The 14129-nt window shown below is 39.6% G+C and overlaps 1 protein-coding gene across 2 annotated transcripts in view; it reads left to right on the top strand.

The window, feature by feature from the left end:
- CERS6 (ceramide synthase 6) overlaps positions 1-14129 on the top strand; it is a 304965-nt gene that overhangs the window by 48143 nt on the left and 242693 nt on the right. The gene's annotated exons all lie outside the window — the stretch shown is intronic.

The raw sequence follows: 14129 nt of genomic DNA on the forward strand, positions 1-14129 counted from the left end.
TTTAAGCACTCCGGAGAATAGGTACTAGGTAAATTTAACACATATGTAATAAATGAGCTGACATAGAGGTTGTGCCCTCTATTCTTAGTTGCCTATTTAAAATTGTATCACTAAGCCTGAAGGCACTTAGTTCTTGGTTTTCCTATTTGCTTTCATCCATCTTTTTTGATTGTCTCTGAGCTACTGTGTCCCAAGTATATGGTAGCAAAAAGAATATGACCTGTGCCTGAGAAAACACAAGAGCTGACAAATCCTTTCTCAATAACTGATGGCTTTGGGAAACATTGATTTACAATAGGATTGTGACATCAATTAGAATAAATTCATAGCTGCAGGGTACATAGTATAGTATCTGTAGGAGAATCAGCAAAGTATGTGTAAGAAAGCAGTCTCCTGAATTGAAACAGTTGCATTGGGGCGCCTGGGTGGCTCAGTCGTTAAGTGTCTGCCTTCGGCTCAGGTCACGATCCCAGGGTCCTGGGATCGGGCCCCGCATTGGGCTCCCTGCTCCATGGGAAGCCTGCTTCTCCCTTTCCTGCTCGCCCTGCTTGTGCTCCCTCTCTTGCTGTGTCTCTCTCTGTCAAATAAATAAATAAAATCTTAAAAAAAAAATGAAACTGTTGGGTTGTGCTAAGTTAAAATTGACAGATAATGTATAAAAGGTCAGATTTCCTGTATCCTTAGGCCAGCACATTCTCTCAAGCCAAATTCACTTTCTCCCTGGACAAGGCATGAATGGACACTTCCAATCTGGCTCTGAACCACCTCACTTCCTTTTAAGCTTTTATTCTGCCTCTTAAGTATCATCCACATGCCCTTTAGATAACTTAGTGTCTCGGATCAGGTTGCTGTTAAGTGTTTTTAGATTTAGGGACCATTTTGCTTCTTTAGGTGACTTTTTGTGTCTCTTTTCTATCTTGGGTTGATTTCAGAGTTTATTCTTCAGATGGTAATTAAACTGCCTATAAAGGAGTTCAGACTAACTCACTCTTGGTAGAGTCTTCTTCTTTAAAGATTGATTTTATACCCTTAGTTTAGGTTTCTGAAAGCCTATGTACTGGTTGACCAAATGTTCTCTGTTATTGATCCCAAATTCAAACATTTTAAAGCAGTTTCACCTCAAATGGTATTTCCTAAATGACTTCTTATAAAACAACAAAATCATGGAGAGCAACAACCATTTTTTCTCCTTTTATTGTAAAAATCACCTAAAAACCACCTTTAATTCCATCCCATTAAGATAACTTGTTTCATTTTTTTAACTTATTTTTTTTATTATTATGTTATGTTAATCACCATACATTACATCATTAGTTTTTGATGTAGTGTTCCATGATTCATTGTTTGTGTATAACACCCAGTGCTCCATGCAGTACGTGCTCTCCTTAATACCCACCACCAGGCTAACCCATCCCCCCACCCGCCTCCCCTCTAGAACCCTCAGTTTGTTTCTCAGAGTCCATAGTCTCTCATGGTTCATCTCCCCCTCCGATTTCCCCCCCTTCATTCTTCCCTTCCTGCTATAGTTTTTCATTTTTTAACACATTCATTTATTATAGCACTTACTTTCCACTTCTTTTCCCACATTTATTCCAGTCTTCATGTTGGAAAATAATACATCTATAAACCAGGTAACATTTAGAGAGAACAGTAATGCCCAGAGAACTGTGTTCACTCCTTATGTGGTTTATCACTATTTGTTGTTAAATCAATAATCACTGTATATATTTTCATCAATGTGTAAGTATTATTTCTATAAAACCAAGAACTATGATTACATTTCCTTCCTTGTTTAGCTTTTTCCCTTTTTTCCTGAGGTTTATGATTTTAAAATTTATATTGCTTACTTTTTCTACCATCAGCATGGCCAACATTTTTTAAGGGATTAAAGCACCAAGTAATTTCTAAGTGGTTTACATTCATTGATTAATCTGATCCTCACAACAGCGTATGATATGGGAATTATTACAGGTGAGTCTGAGGAATAGAGATAAGCTAAGTAAATCGTCCAAGGTCATACAAGTGCTAATGGGTGGAACAGGGATTTGAACATAGGCCACTTGGATATGGAGGCCATGCTCTTAGTTACTCTGCTGTTCTCTCTCTCCACAGATTCAGCCAGAGTACTAAATTTCTCAAGTTTCCTTTGTTCTTCCTGCCTTTCTCCACCCTTCTGTCCCAATCTGAACTGATTGATTTTTCTAGGTCTGCTACATAGCTACTTTCTTTAGATATTTTTTTTTGGTGTTAATTATTGAGTCTTTATTTTTCTTCTGGTCGAATCCACTATTTCCTGGATACTGTACCTTCCTCTTTCATGGTTTGTGTCTACATTTTGCCATCACATCAATAAATAACTTTGTACAGAAGGATGTTTAAAAAGTAAATGTCTGGTTTCTTCTGTTTCTTCCTTTTATTTGCTTTTTCAAAAAATATATATATTTTTAATTTTTAAGTAATCTCTATAGCCAATGCGGGTCTCGAACTTACAACCCTGACAGCAAGAGGTGTATGCTCCCCTGATGGAGCCAACTAGGTGCACCTTTCCTTTTATTTGCTATATATCTGTCATCTGTCATTGAGTTGATAGTTGGGCTAATTCAAAGTTTCTGAGCTGAAAATCATTTTCCTTTGAAATTTTGAGTGCATTGCTTTGGTGTCTTTTTGCTTACATTGTGGTTGATAAGAAGTCTTCTGTCAGTCTGATTCTGTATCCTTTGTATGTCTTATTGCTGTTCCGATGTTTTGCTTGGACAAGAGTTGGTTTTCCACCACATGCTGAGCATTTGTGGGTCCTGTCAGTCTGAGGACTTAGAAGTTTTACCTTGCTACAACTTCTGGTGTTATTTCTTTGAAAATGTCTTTCTTTGGTAGTCCTTGTTCTTTTTTCTAGAAATAAAACTCTTCCTAGGTAGCTGGAGCTTCTTAATTAATCCTCAATTTTTCTTATTTTTTCTTCCATATTTAAAGGTTTATTTTATTAGAGTATAATCTACCTACAGCAAAAGCCACTCCTTTTATTGTACAGTTCCATAAGTTTTGACAAATGCATACAGTAGTGTAACTACTATCACAATCAAGATACAGTCTCTACATTAGCCAAAAGGTGGAAGCAACCCATGTGTCTCTTGATGGATAAATAGATAAACAAAATGTGGTATATATATCTACACCTATCTAACTATCTTAAAACAATGGAATATTATTTAGCCATAAAAAGGAAAGAAATTATTTTTTCTTCTTTCTTTCCAAGTTTTTATTTAAATTCTAGTGAGTTAACATACAGTGTAATATTAGTTTCAGGAGTAGAATTTAGTGATTCAACATTTACATACAATACTCAGTGCTCATCACGATAAGTGTCCTCCTTAATCCCCATCATCTGTTTAACCCACCCCCCCTGCCTACTTCCCCTCAGGTAACCCTCATGTGTGTTCTCTATGGTTACAAGTCTGATTCTTGGTTTTCTTCTCTTTTTTTTTCTTCCCTATGTTCATTTGTTTTGTTTACTAAATTCCACATATGAGTTAAATCATATGATATTTGTCTTTCTCTGACCGACTTATTTCGCTTAGCATAATACACTCTAGCTCCATTCACATCATTGCAAATTGCAAGATTTCATTCTTTTTGATGGCTGAGTAATATTCCAATGTGTGTGTGTGTGTGTGTGTATAGCACATCTTCTTTATCCATTCATCAGTCAATGGACATTTGGGTTCTTTCCATAATTTGGCTATTGTTGATAATGCTGCTATAAACATGTATATGGGCTGCATGTATCCCTTCAAATTAGTATTATTGTATCCTTTGTATAAATACCTAGTAGTGCAATTGCTAGATTGTAGGGTAGTACTGTTTTTAACTTTTTGAGGGACCTCCATACTGTTTCCCACAGTGGCTGCACCAGTTTGCATTCCCACCAACAGCGTAGGAGGGTTCCCCTTTCTCCGCATCCTCGCCAACACCTGTTGTTTCCCGTAAGGAAGGAAATTCTGATATAAACTACAGCATGGATGAAACTTTAGGATGTTTTCCTAAGTGAAATAAACCAGTCAGAAAGGACAAATACTATATGGTTGCATTTATATGAGGTACCTCAAGTATTCAAATTCATGGAAACAGAAAGTAGAATGGTACCAGGGAGGAGAGGGGGTAATGGAGGGTTACTGTTTTTAATGGGTACAGAGTTTCAGTTTTATAAGATGAAAAGAGTTCTGTAGTTGGATGCTAATGATGGCTGTTTAACAATGTGAATGACTTAATGCCATAGAACTTTACACTTTAAAAATGGTTAAATGGTAAAATTTTTGTTATGTGTATTTTATTAAAAAAAAAAAAAAGACCCAGGACAGTCTTAGTCTCACTCCCCCACCCCTAATTCCTTCTCTTATAATTTAAAAATTACTTCATCTTTTTGGTCTACATTTGGAATATTTCTTTACTCTTTCCCCCCAAATCTATTGGTTTCTTATAAAATTTCAGCAATCATAATATTTTAAATTTAAGAATATTTTCATATTTTCTTTCAAAGGACCTTGCTTATATATTATGCATAGTGTGTCTTCTTGAATTTCTATGAGAGTACTACTTAAAATTTTTTATAGTTCTCTTATTTTCTTCTCTTCTAGGAGGTCAATTTTTTTGGTTTATATTTTTCTCTCACTTTTATCTTAGTCTTTCCTCAAATGTTTAGTTCTCTCTGGTTGTCCCACATATATGAGATGGGCACAATAAAGGTAATTGGCAGCTGTGTGTACAAGAATGAAGTCTGTTGACTTTTTCAAAAATAAACTTTTTATTTGAGAATAGTTTTAGATTTATAGAGAAAAATTATAAAGATAGTACAGAGAATTCCCATATATCCCAGTGACTGTCTCCCCTATTATCCCCCTTTGTCTTTTCTTTCTGTGCCCACTTTTCCCTTTTCCTGCATTGGGAGAATCCTTCTTTGCCTTGCTGGGTTTCTTGGGGCCCTTCTCCTTGGTCTCATGGGATCTCCTGGGGGCTGTCATGGTGGATATCTTCCTGGGTTGGACTTTCCTTTTGTGCTTAGGAATTAATTTAAAGCTGCCAGTAGCCCCCTTGGCCTTGGCATTGGTGGGCCTGACAGGGAGGCCGTGGTGCATGTCCATAGCAAGGATCTGCTTCAGCAGGTCCTTGAGCCAGATGATGTCCCATGTATGGTACTTCTGCAGGATGGAAACTTCGGTGGCCGCCACCGAGTGCCCTGGTGACTATCAGCTGTGTTTGGAATTCACCATTGTTTCCACTGGTGTTCTTTTTTAATCAAGGAAACAATCTAGAATACTACATTGCACAATTTATTTATAAGTCAGAAAATTTTTTATTTGAGCCAGATACCTGTCATTTAGCAACATAGAGCATACATAAGTTCATATTCCTGAATTTTCTCTTCTTTCATATGTTCTCTTATGTGAATAAATAATTATTGCTCTTAGTTTACAACCCACTGATTCTGAATATAAGCTTTCGGCAGGCATTCTCAAAATGAGTTTTCTAACATTGGAGAGGAATACTTCAACCTTATTTTAAAAAATTCTGATTAACAAGTTTTGTTTTAATTTTAGCTTTTAAAAGAATTCATTTTACTTACAGCATGTGGGTATATATAAGGACATGGACATAGTGGTACTCTGTCAACATGTTGGGCTTCATGGTGCTCTCATTGGTGAAAGACAGGGCTCACTAACTAGAGATGGAACAACCTACTTAAAGGCTCCTTGGGAGTCAGGCAGTCTGCTTCCTAGTCCCAGATATGCCATATATTGTTGAGCCCTAATATGTAAAAATCAAGAAATGTCAAGAGTTGTGTTAGACAGCTCTGGGCTGGAATTCACAGGTGGTGTAGTCCCTGCCTTAATCTTGTATTTAAATCTCTCCACAATATCCGTGACCAGATAAATTTTGGTTGAACACATCCATTGATGAGTGTTCTGGTTATCCAGTTATCTATTGCTGTATAATGAACCACATCAAGATGTAGTGGCTTCACACAGAAGTTTATCGTGATTTCTCACGGTCCTGGGCTTGAAAGGCTCTGCTGGGTGGTTCTTGGTTGGGGTTCCACATGCAGCTGGAGTTAGCAGGAGGCTGAGGCTGGAGATAGCTGAAGGCTTCTTTGAGTCACACATTTGACACCTGGGCTGAGAAAGCTGGCAGCTGTGAGCAGTGCCACAGAGGCAACTCTCCCTGTGGTTTCCAGATGGTTAGCTAGGGCATTGTCACAGCATGATAGTCTCATGATAGGTAGGTGTTGCAGTTGGTAGTTGGCTTACCCCGAGGCTGTTCTATAAGAAGTAGACAGTCTATTAAGCCTTGGGCCCAGACACTGGCACATCATCACTTCTGTTGCATCCCAATGACTAAAGCATCTCAGACTCCCATATCTGAGCAGAGGGACCACAGACCCACATCTCTCGAAGGGAGGAGAATCAGAGACTTTGTGGCCATCTTTAATACACCCACCACAATGAGAAATTCATCACCTCTTGAGAAGTATATTGCATTTGTGGAGAGCTCAAGGTCTTTAGGCAAGATGACATCTGCTTCTCATATGAGAAGTTATGGAAGTTACAAGGTGATTTAGGCCTGTTGAATTACTCCCTACTCTTCCTTAGAAGCCTGTTCCTTAACACAAATGCACATACACACACCCAGTACCAAGCATGTGTACTTTTCTCTAGGAACCTCCTTTTCTCCCCAGATTTTGCCATCCTCCTCCCGCCCCTTCCCCAGATGACACCCAAACTTCACATTAGCTGCCTTGGTCATACTGCTGATTCCTTAAATTATAGCACTGAGGATTCATATACAGGTAAAGTATAGCCCTTGCCCTTAAACAACTAGAATACAGTATAAAATAAAGTAAAAATAAAATATACTTTATAAAGTATAAAATAAACTTTTCCTAACTCCTGCCTAGCAATACTGCCCCGCATTGAAGTGATATGTAAGTGCTGTGATCAGTTAAATAGGGTACACAGGATGGGGGGCAGTATTGCTAGGCAGGAGTTAGGGAGAGTTTCAGGGAGAAGTGAAACTTTTAGCCAGTTTTAAAAGATAACAAGAATAAAAATAGTAATAGTATACCACATTGACGGAGCATAATGTGCCAACACCATTCTAGGAATTTTATGTATATTAAGTTATTGAATGCTCCCATTGACCCTGTGAGGTAAGCATTACATCACCCTCACTTTATAGCAGAGGAAACTGAGGAACTGAGGGTAAGTCACTTCCCTGAGGCCACACAGCTGGTGAGTGGCAGGGATTCGGCCCTAGGCATTCTAGCCCCAGGGATGTAGCAGATGGGGATGGCAGGCTCTCCAGGAAAGGGTTCCTGTTGGAACAGCTGGGGTGCAGTGTGAGGACTTAAGACACTGCTCTTAGCTGCCAGATCTTTTTCCTTCCTCCCTAACCAAACCCCTTCCCCTGCCAAGTATACTTAAGGCAGCTTCCATTCCTTTAAAAATGTTGCTCAAACTACCAGAAATGTCTTCACTTTTCTTAATGCTTTTTATACTCCCTCTCTTGAGGCTCTGTTTGAGGCCTTTTTTTTTTTTTTTTTTTAAAGATTTTATTTATTTGACAGAGAGATAGCAAGAGCAAGAACACAAGCAGGAGGAGTGGGAAAGGGAGAAGCAGGCTTCCACAGAGCAGGGAGCCCGATGCGGGGCTCGATCCCGGACCCTGGGATCATGACCTGAGCCGAAGGCAGACGCTTAACGACTGAGCCACCCAGGCGCCCCCTGTTTGAGGCCTTTTTATGAGGTATTTCTGAACACTTCAGCTGTTTCCCTCTCTTTTCTCTTCTTTCCTTCCATCAAACATGTCATTATTGCGTCCCTACCGTGTTCCAGCCCTGGGCACGCTGAACATGAGCAAGAGCCAGAGGTACATTCTAGACCATCTACTCATTATACCAAAGAAGGAGAAATTGCAGTATTCTGAAATACTATGAAGGGGCAACACGAGGCGAGAAAGGCTTATGATCAAGAGATTTATGATGTTCATTACACTGGAATCCGTTTACCTTTTATTAATAAGGAACACATGTATTTGTGCTTGCACTCTCATGTTTGCACATTTGCAAGCCCACATACTTGCATCCACGTGTGTTCATTGATGCCTTTAAATTTTTTTTTCCACCAATAGTAGAATGCTTAATATTTTGGGGGTTATTTATACAATGGAATACTATAAAATGTAGGGGAGAGAATGCTTTTAGGCATTTATGGGGAGGTAAAAGACTCTTCTTGAGTCTGTTGGGTTTTGATTGTCTTCAGGTAGAAATAATCCATATGCCAAAGTGGCAAATTCTGGAGTGGCCTACCGTGCAACCCATCAACAGCACTGAAAATAAATGTACTCTAGTACAAACCACATGAGTAAATTTCACAAAAATACATAGTTTTCACGTTTTCTCATGGTGTTTTCAAGGATCAGTAGGCAGTTTCAGGATATAGTGCTTTCCCTGATTTCAGATTCCTAAATTGTTGAAGTCTGGAGAGTCAGCCCCACCTTAGGGCTTCTGAAATTCCTAGTTCCTCTTTGTGGCGAGGGCTCTAATGTTTGGACCAGAACACCATGCTCAAGCCTGGTTGGTCCAGAGGAAATCCCATGGCTGGGTCGTGCAAGAGACAAATGGCAGCAACCTATTTATCCAACAGGGGTGGCACTGGGGAGAGTCAGGGATAAAGCTCTGTGAACGAGTCAGGCCCTGTGGAGCCAAACCTGGACCAGAAGGCTGTTAGAGACAATTGCTGGGGTTTTCGTGTTTGATCTCCCGGTCTGGTTATTTTTAGAGGAAGTAAATTCTGTTACTGTGGGGATTTCCAAGTTGGCAAAGGGCCAGCAGAGAGGGGCTGCAGGAGTCTGAGACACTGGTTTAACAAAGGGTGAGTCCCCGCTGACAGTGAGGTGCCTGGCTCCCTGTCTGTGGACCAGTCTCCATGGTCCTGGCTTTTGTTTCTGGGGCTGTTGTTAAACAGACTATTTTGCTGGAGGTACTTGCATACATGCTCTTTTCACCTGAGATTTGCAGTTATCGCCTCCCTTTCTTGGATGGTTGAGTCCTTGGTCTTTGCAAACTGTGTCTACAACACTTGTTCCTATTACCTTTTGTAGATGGCAGTTTCCTGATTCTCTACTGTCTTTTGGGAAGGAACAACTGTAGAATACCACTGGGAAACAGTAGAACTTAAACATATCTGTGTATTTCTGGCTTTGTCTCCCCCCCCATTATAAACTTAAGGGGATGATTTCTGAAATGCCAAGTGAAAAACTTGAAGACATTCATCTGTGTTTCTTCTATAACCTCTAAGTATAGGTTTCAGTTTATAGATGTTGTTTCCCTGGAACAACATCTCTTTATCTTTTACTATGGCTTCTCTTGTTGATATCCGGAAAATTGCTTTGGGTATTTAGAGTCATTTAAAATTAATAAGCTTTTCTACTTCTGTAATTTAAAGACCAGGGACTTTTGGAACATTCTTTCACATTGATAGGACAAAAAAACAACAACAAAATTCATGGCAAAAGGTGAAAACAATATTTGTAGGGGAGAATATTCATTGTGTGCAACATGCAGAGTTTTTATAGCTCTCTGGACGGACTTTACTTCCTGTTGCTGCATCAACAGAAAGATGTCTGAACTTACTAGCTCATCCATTAGAGTAATGTTAATAAGCCATAGTTTAGCCATTCCTCCTAAAACTTCATACTAGAACAGGTAAGGAGAGTTTGTTCTAGGCTTGCTAGTGAGAGGATGTGTTTTTTCCCCACATTTCTGTCCATGTTTTTGTGTGACTTAATAGTTAAGAACACCTGTTACTTGGTGATGTGTCAGGGTTGAGACATTTTCTTGGAATGTGGGTTCCATGAAGAGCCTGTTGCGTCTGAAGAGTTTGATTCAAGTGGAATCCTGATAGCATTCTGTGTGGCAATCATGTCGTAGGATTTCTGAAGGTGGCTCTGGCAGATCTGGAGCTGCTGCTGCCAGCCCTCTCTGCAGAGGGCCGGCAGAAATAGCCGCAACTCGGAGGCAGCACTTTTCTGCCTGTCCTGTGGAGGCGGCAGCTTTCTACCCTGTAATTTTTGTGATCTGTTCCTTACGAAACGCAGCATGAAACTCACTTGGGTGTTGGAATGCTCTGAGTTTAACCCTTGTCCCTGCCGCTGGCCAGTTGTTACCACCTTGAGCAAATTAGCCTTTCTGGGCCCACCTTTCCTTATTTGGAAAATGAGGCTAGTAGCTGTTAATATTTTACCTCGTGATTATTGTAAAGATGATCGATGTACAGAATCCAGTGTAATGTAGGACTTGCAGTAAGTGGTTCCGTTCTGCAGTCATTTCTTCCTTCCCTTCCTCTGTAGAGGATGAGCTCTGACTTCAGACACAACTTGGATGAAATCCTACCCGAGCTAGCTATGTGCAGTGTGAATTTCGGCAAGATTTTTAACCTCTCTGAGCTGCAGTTTTCCAATTTGAAAAATGGAGATAGGTACACATACCTCTCAGTGGTGTTGAGAGGCTTTGTGACATAATGAATGAGGATGCCCTAGCCTACGAACCTGGTAACAGACCCACAAACCATCTTTCTTTCTTAGTAACACATTTTCTCCGTTAGCCTTCTTTCCTTCTCTCTCTTCTCTCTCTTTTCTCTCTTCTCTCTCTTCCTTTGTTTCCTACCTCCTGCCCCTGTTCACCCTTTTCTTTTTGCTTTTGATGTCTTGGGACTTTGGTTGTGAAGTGGAGCTAGACCAGCAGCTGAGGAGTGAGGCAGTAGTTCCATTAGAGATCAGCTAGCCACCGATCCCAGCATTGCGCCCCCTTCCTCCCCGTATGAAGAGCTAGGCCTAAAACACAAAGTAGAAAGCTGTCTATGCTTTATACGGCATTGTTATTCTCAAGGGCTATATCTAAGAGCAATGGAGAAGGAAAAGGAGAGCAACTTATGGTGTTCTCATTTGTCATTTTCAGTTTGACCATGTCCTTAGAGGAGTTTGGAAAAAATTTAAATGTTTTTCTGAAAGCTTTTTGACATTTTAGTTACTAAGAGTCATAGTCTTATCAGTTGTATAAACCAGGATTTGCTCCCTCTGGCCTTAAAAATTTCCCAAGCGGTATAGCCATCCAGGGTACTCCTGGAAAGACAGACCTGCTCCCTTGTACTATCTCCCTTTCTTGGGATGTCTCCTTTCCTTTTTCCATTGCTGCCAACTATTCTAAGATACTCTTCACTGGTGATATGGCTTGTTTTTCCTATATTTAACTGGATAAAACCACTGGTAATAGCTCTCTCCTTTGTTGATTATAGAAAAGTGTAGCATTGGGCTAAAGGAAAAAGGCATAGGGGAGATATATACCTTCAGTCCTGGGGCACTACACACACACACACACACACACACACACACACGCACACACACACACGCACACATGCACACACACACTATATGGTCTTATTTATTTCAACCTGAGAATATGGTAAACAATTACAAATTAAAGTGGCTTTGGGGAGATTTATTTATTTATTGGGCAAGAGTTGATTGCTTTGCCAAATGTGCTCTTCAAAGCCACTGAAACAGATGTTATTGAATGGAAGAGAAGACTCTGCCTCTTGGGTCATTAATACTTTTTTTTTTTTTCAAAGGAAGTAACTCTTCAATCGAAGAGAAACAGTAGGTGGTGGAAAGTAAAAATGAGTCTGTTTCTAGTAGAAATTAACTTAGTTAATAAGAAGAATGAGAAGAGAAAAGTGAGAACCTTTTAGAACAGCCCCTAGAGCGACCTGTAGGATCATCCAGTCCCTTAGTTTCACAGTTGAAGAAACTGAGTCATAGTGAAGTACAGGAGTTGGCAAAATATCCAGACTGACCTTGCAGCATTATCAGAACCAGACTGAAGCACACCGGAGTCCAGTTCTGACCCCCTCCGTCCCTGCGCACGGACTCTAGGAATGGATCTGTGTCGCCCACACAAGCATGTGTGGTGGAAAAATAATTTAAACTTCTTCGTGATTGATTTCTGGTATTGGAAACTGGAAAATAGGAATACAATGAAAATTTAGTATTTCAGACTTTTTCCTTGAATAACCTTTAAAATTATTATTGCCATGAACAGGAATTCATTTGATTATTTTACTGAATAGTTCAGTTGTCTGTACTTAAGTATTGCAGGAGAGTGTAAATCCATAATTTTGTAATTGAGAAATGACAATTATGTATTTTTGATATTTATATTTTTAGTACACAAAAGCATAATTGTATTGCCTAAGTTAACAGTGTCTGTCCAAGCCCAGGATATAAACTAATAAAGTAATTTTTGATTTTCTCTTTAAATGTAATTTTAATAATTGAACCATGGGGTCACTGTGGGGAAAACTTTCTAATATGAACATTCTTTTTAAATTTACAGATGATGGGGCACCTGGGTGGCTCAGTTGGTTGATTTCAGCTCAGGTCATGATCTCAGAGTCCTGAGATCGAGCCCTGTGTAGGGCTCCACACTCAGTGTGGAGTCTGCTTAAGATTCTCTCCCTCTCCCTCTGTCACCCCCCACTCCAACCACCACCCCCTGCTCTCACACACACCCTCTCTCTCCTGAATAAATAAATAAATAATAAATAAATAAATAAATAATAAGTTTACAGATGACCTTGCTTCACCATCTTTCAAAACATTGGAATTCTAATCACCAAGGGGAAGGGAGTTGAGGTGGAAAGTGCGAACCACTCAAAGTTCACGTTCACACAAGCATGCCAGTAAAATAATGATTCTCTTGTTTTCTCAGATTCCTGGTTCTCATGCTTTTGTCTTAGGAGGAAAGTAGTTGGCCCTGTTAAAAGGACGGCTTGACAAATAATTTTAAGAAACATACTTTGAGCATGACTAGCAGCAGAAGGAATGCAGTATTGTAGAAGTCAGGATCAGTGGGTTCCAACTTGCTTGTGAAATTGGGCTACTATTTTTAAGAGTACAAGTTGTGCCAAGAAGAGAATCTGTAATGAGGCAATTTTGTTGAAGAAGTTGTACCATAGCTGACATTACTCTCTAGTTTTCAGGGATCTTATCCCTGATGACTTTTTTTTTTTGGAGAAACACCAGCTCGTGGAGATGTCTGTCTCTTGAAGTTTAAAATAATGGAAAAGAAATAAGGAACTCAGACTCATTTTGTTGGATAATCTTCAAGTGGAGCTGGAACTTCATCTAGTGCATGTTTTTATTGACTGCTTATGCTGTATTTTGAAATTTTTTTTTTTAAAGATTTTATTCATTTATTTGCGAGAGAGAGAATGAGAGACAGAGAGCACGAGAGGGAGGAGGGTCAGAGGGAGAAGCAGACTCCCCGCTGAGCAGGGAGCCCGATGCGGGACTCGATCCCGGGACTCCAGGATCATGACCTGAGCCGAAGGCAGTCGCTCAACCGACTGAGCCACCCAGGCGCCCCTGTATTTTGAAATTTTAAGGAACGGGCCAAGTCTTCTGTTTTTAGTAGTTAAGACTCCCTTGCAGGTATAGTTTCCAGAATATTCATAATCACCCACATTTTCTTTGACTAGAGGTTTACCAGGTGATAAGGGGGTTGTGAGGCCTGGTCCATGGGATGAATATAGATCTGAGATGTCATAACATTTTACTTGTAAGTTAAAGAACCAGACTGACCCATCATGGAATAAAGTCAGAATGGAAAAGAATTCTAGAGGTCACTCAGGGGAGATTATCTAGCTTCTGCTTGAATGTATCAAACATCAGGCAGCTAAATAATAATAGTAACATTATATATACGATATACTATAAAATATTATATAATAAGCAATATTGTTATTTTAATGTCAATAATAATTAACTGCTATAGCAGCTATAATGTTTTTGAGTAGCTATGTGCCAGTTCATGTACGATGTACATTATTTCATTTAATCCTCTAATAGCTGTATGATATAGCAACTGTGTAGCAATTATAAAGGCACAGATTCTGGAGTAAGACCATCGGAATAAATCTGAGCTCCATATTTGTTTGCCATGTGACCTTGGGAAGTTACTTAATCTGTGTGCCTCAGTTTCCTCATTGGTAAAATGAGGAATGTAGTATCTACTTTTTAGGATA

Source organism: Neomonachus schauinslandi, chromosome 3 (genome assembly GCF_002201575.2).
Source record: "Neomonachus schauinslandi chromosome 3, ASM220157v2, whole genome shotgun sequence".
NCBI classification, from domain to species: Eukaryota; Metazoa; Chordata; class Mammalia; order Carnivora; family Phocidae; genus Neomonachus; species Neomonachus schauinslandi.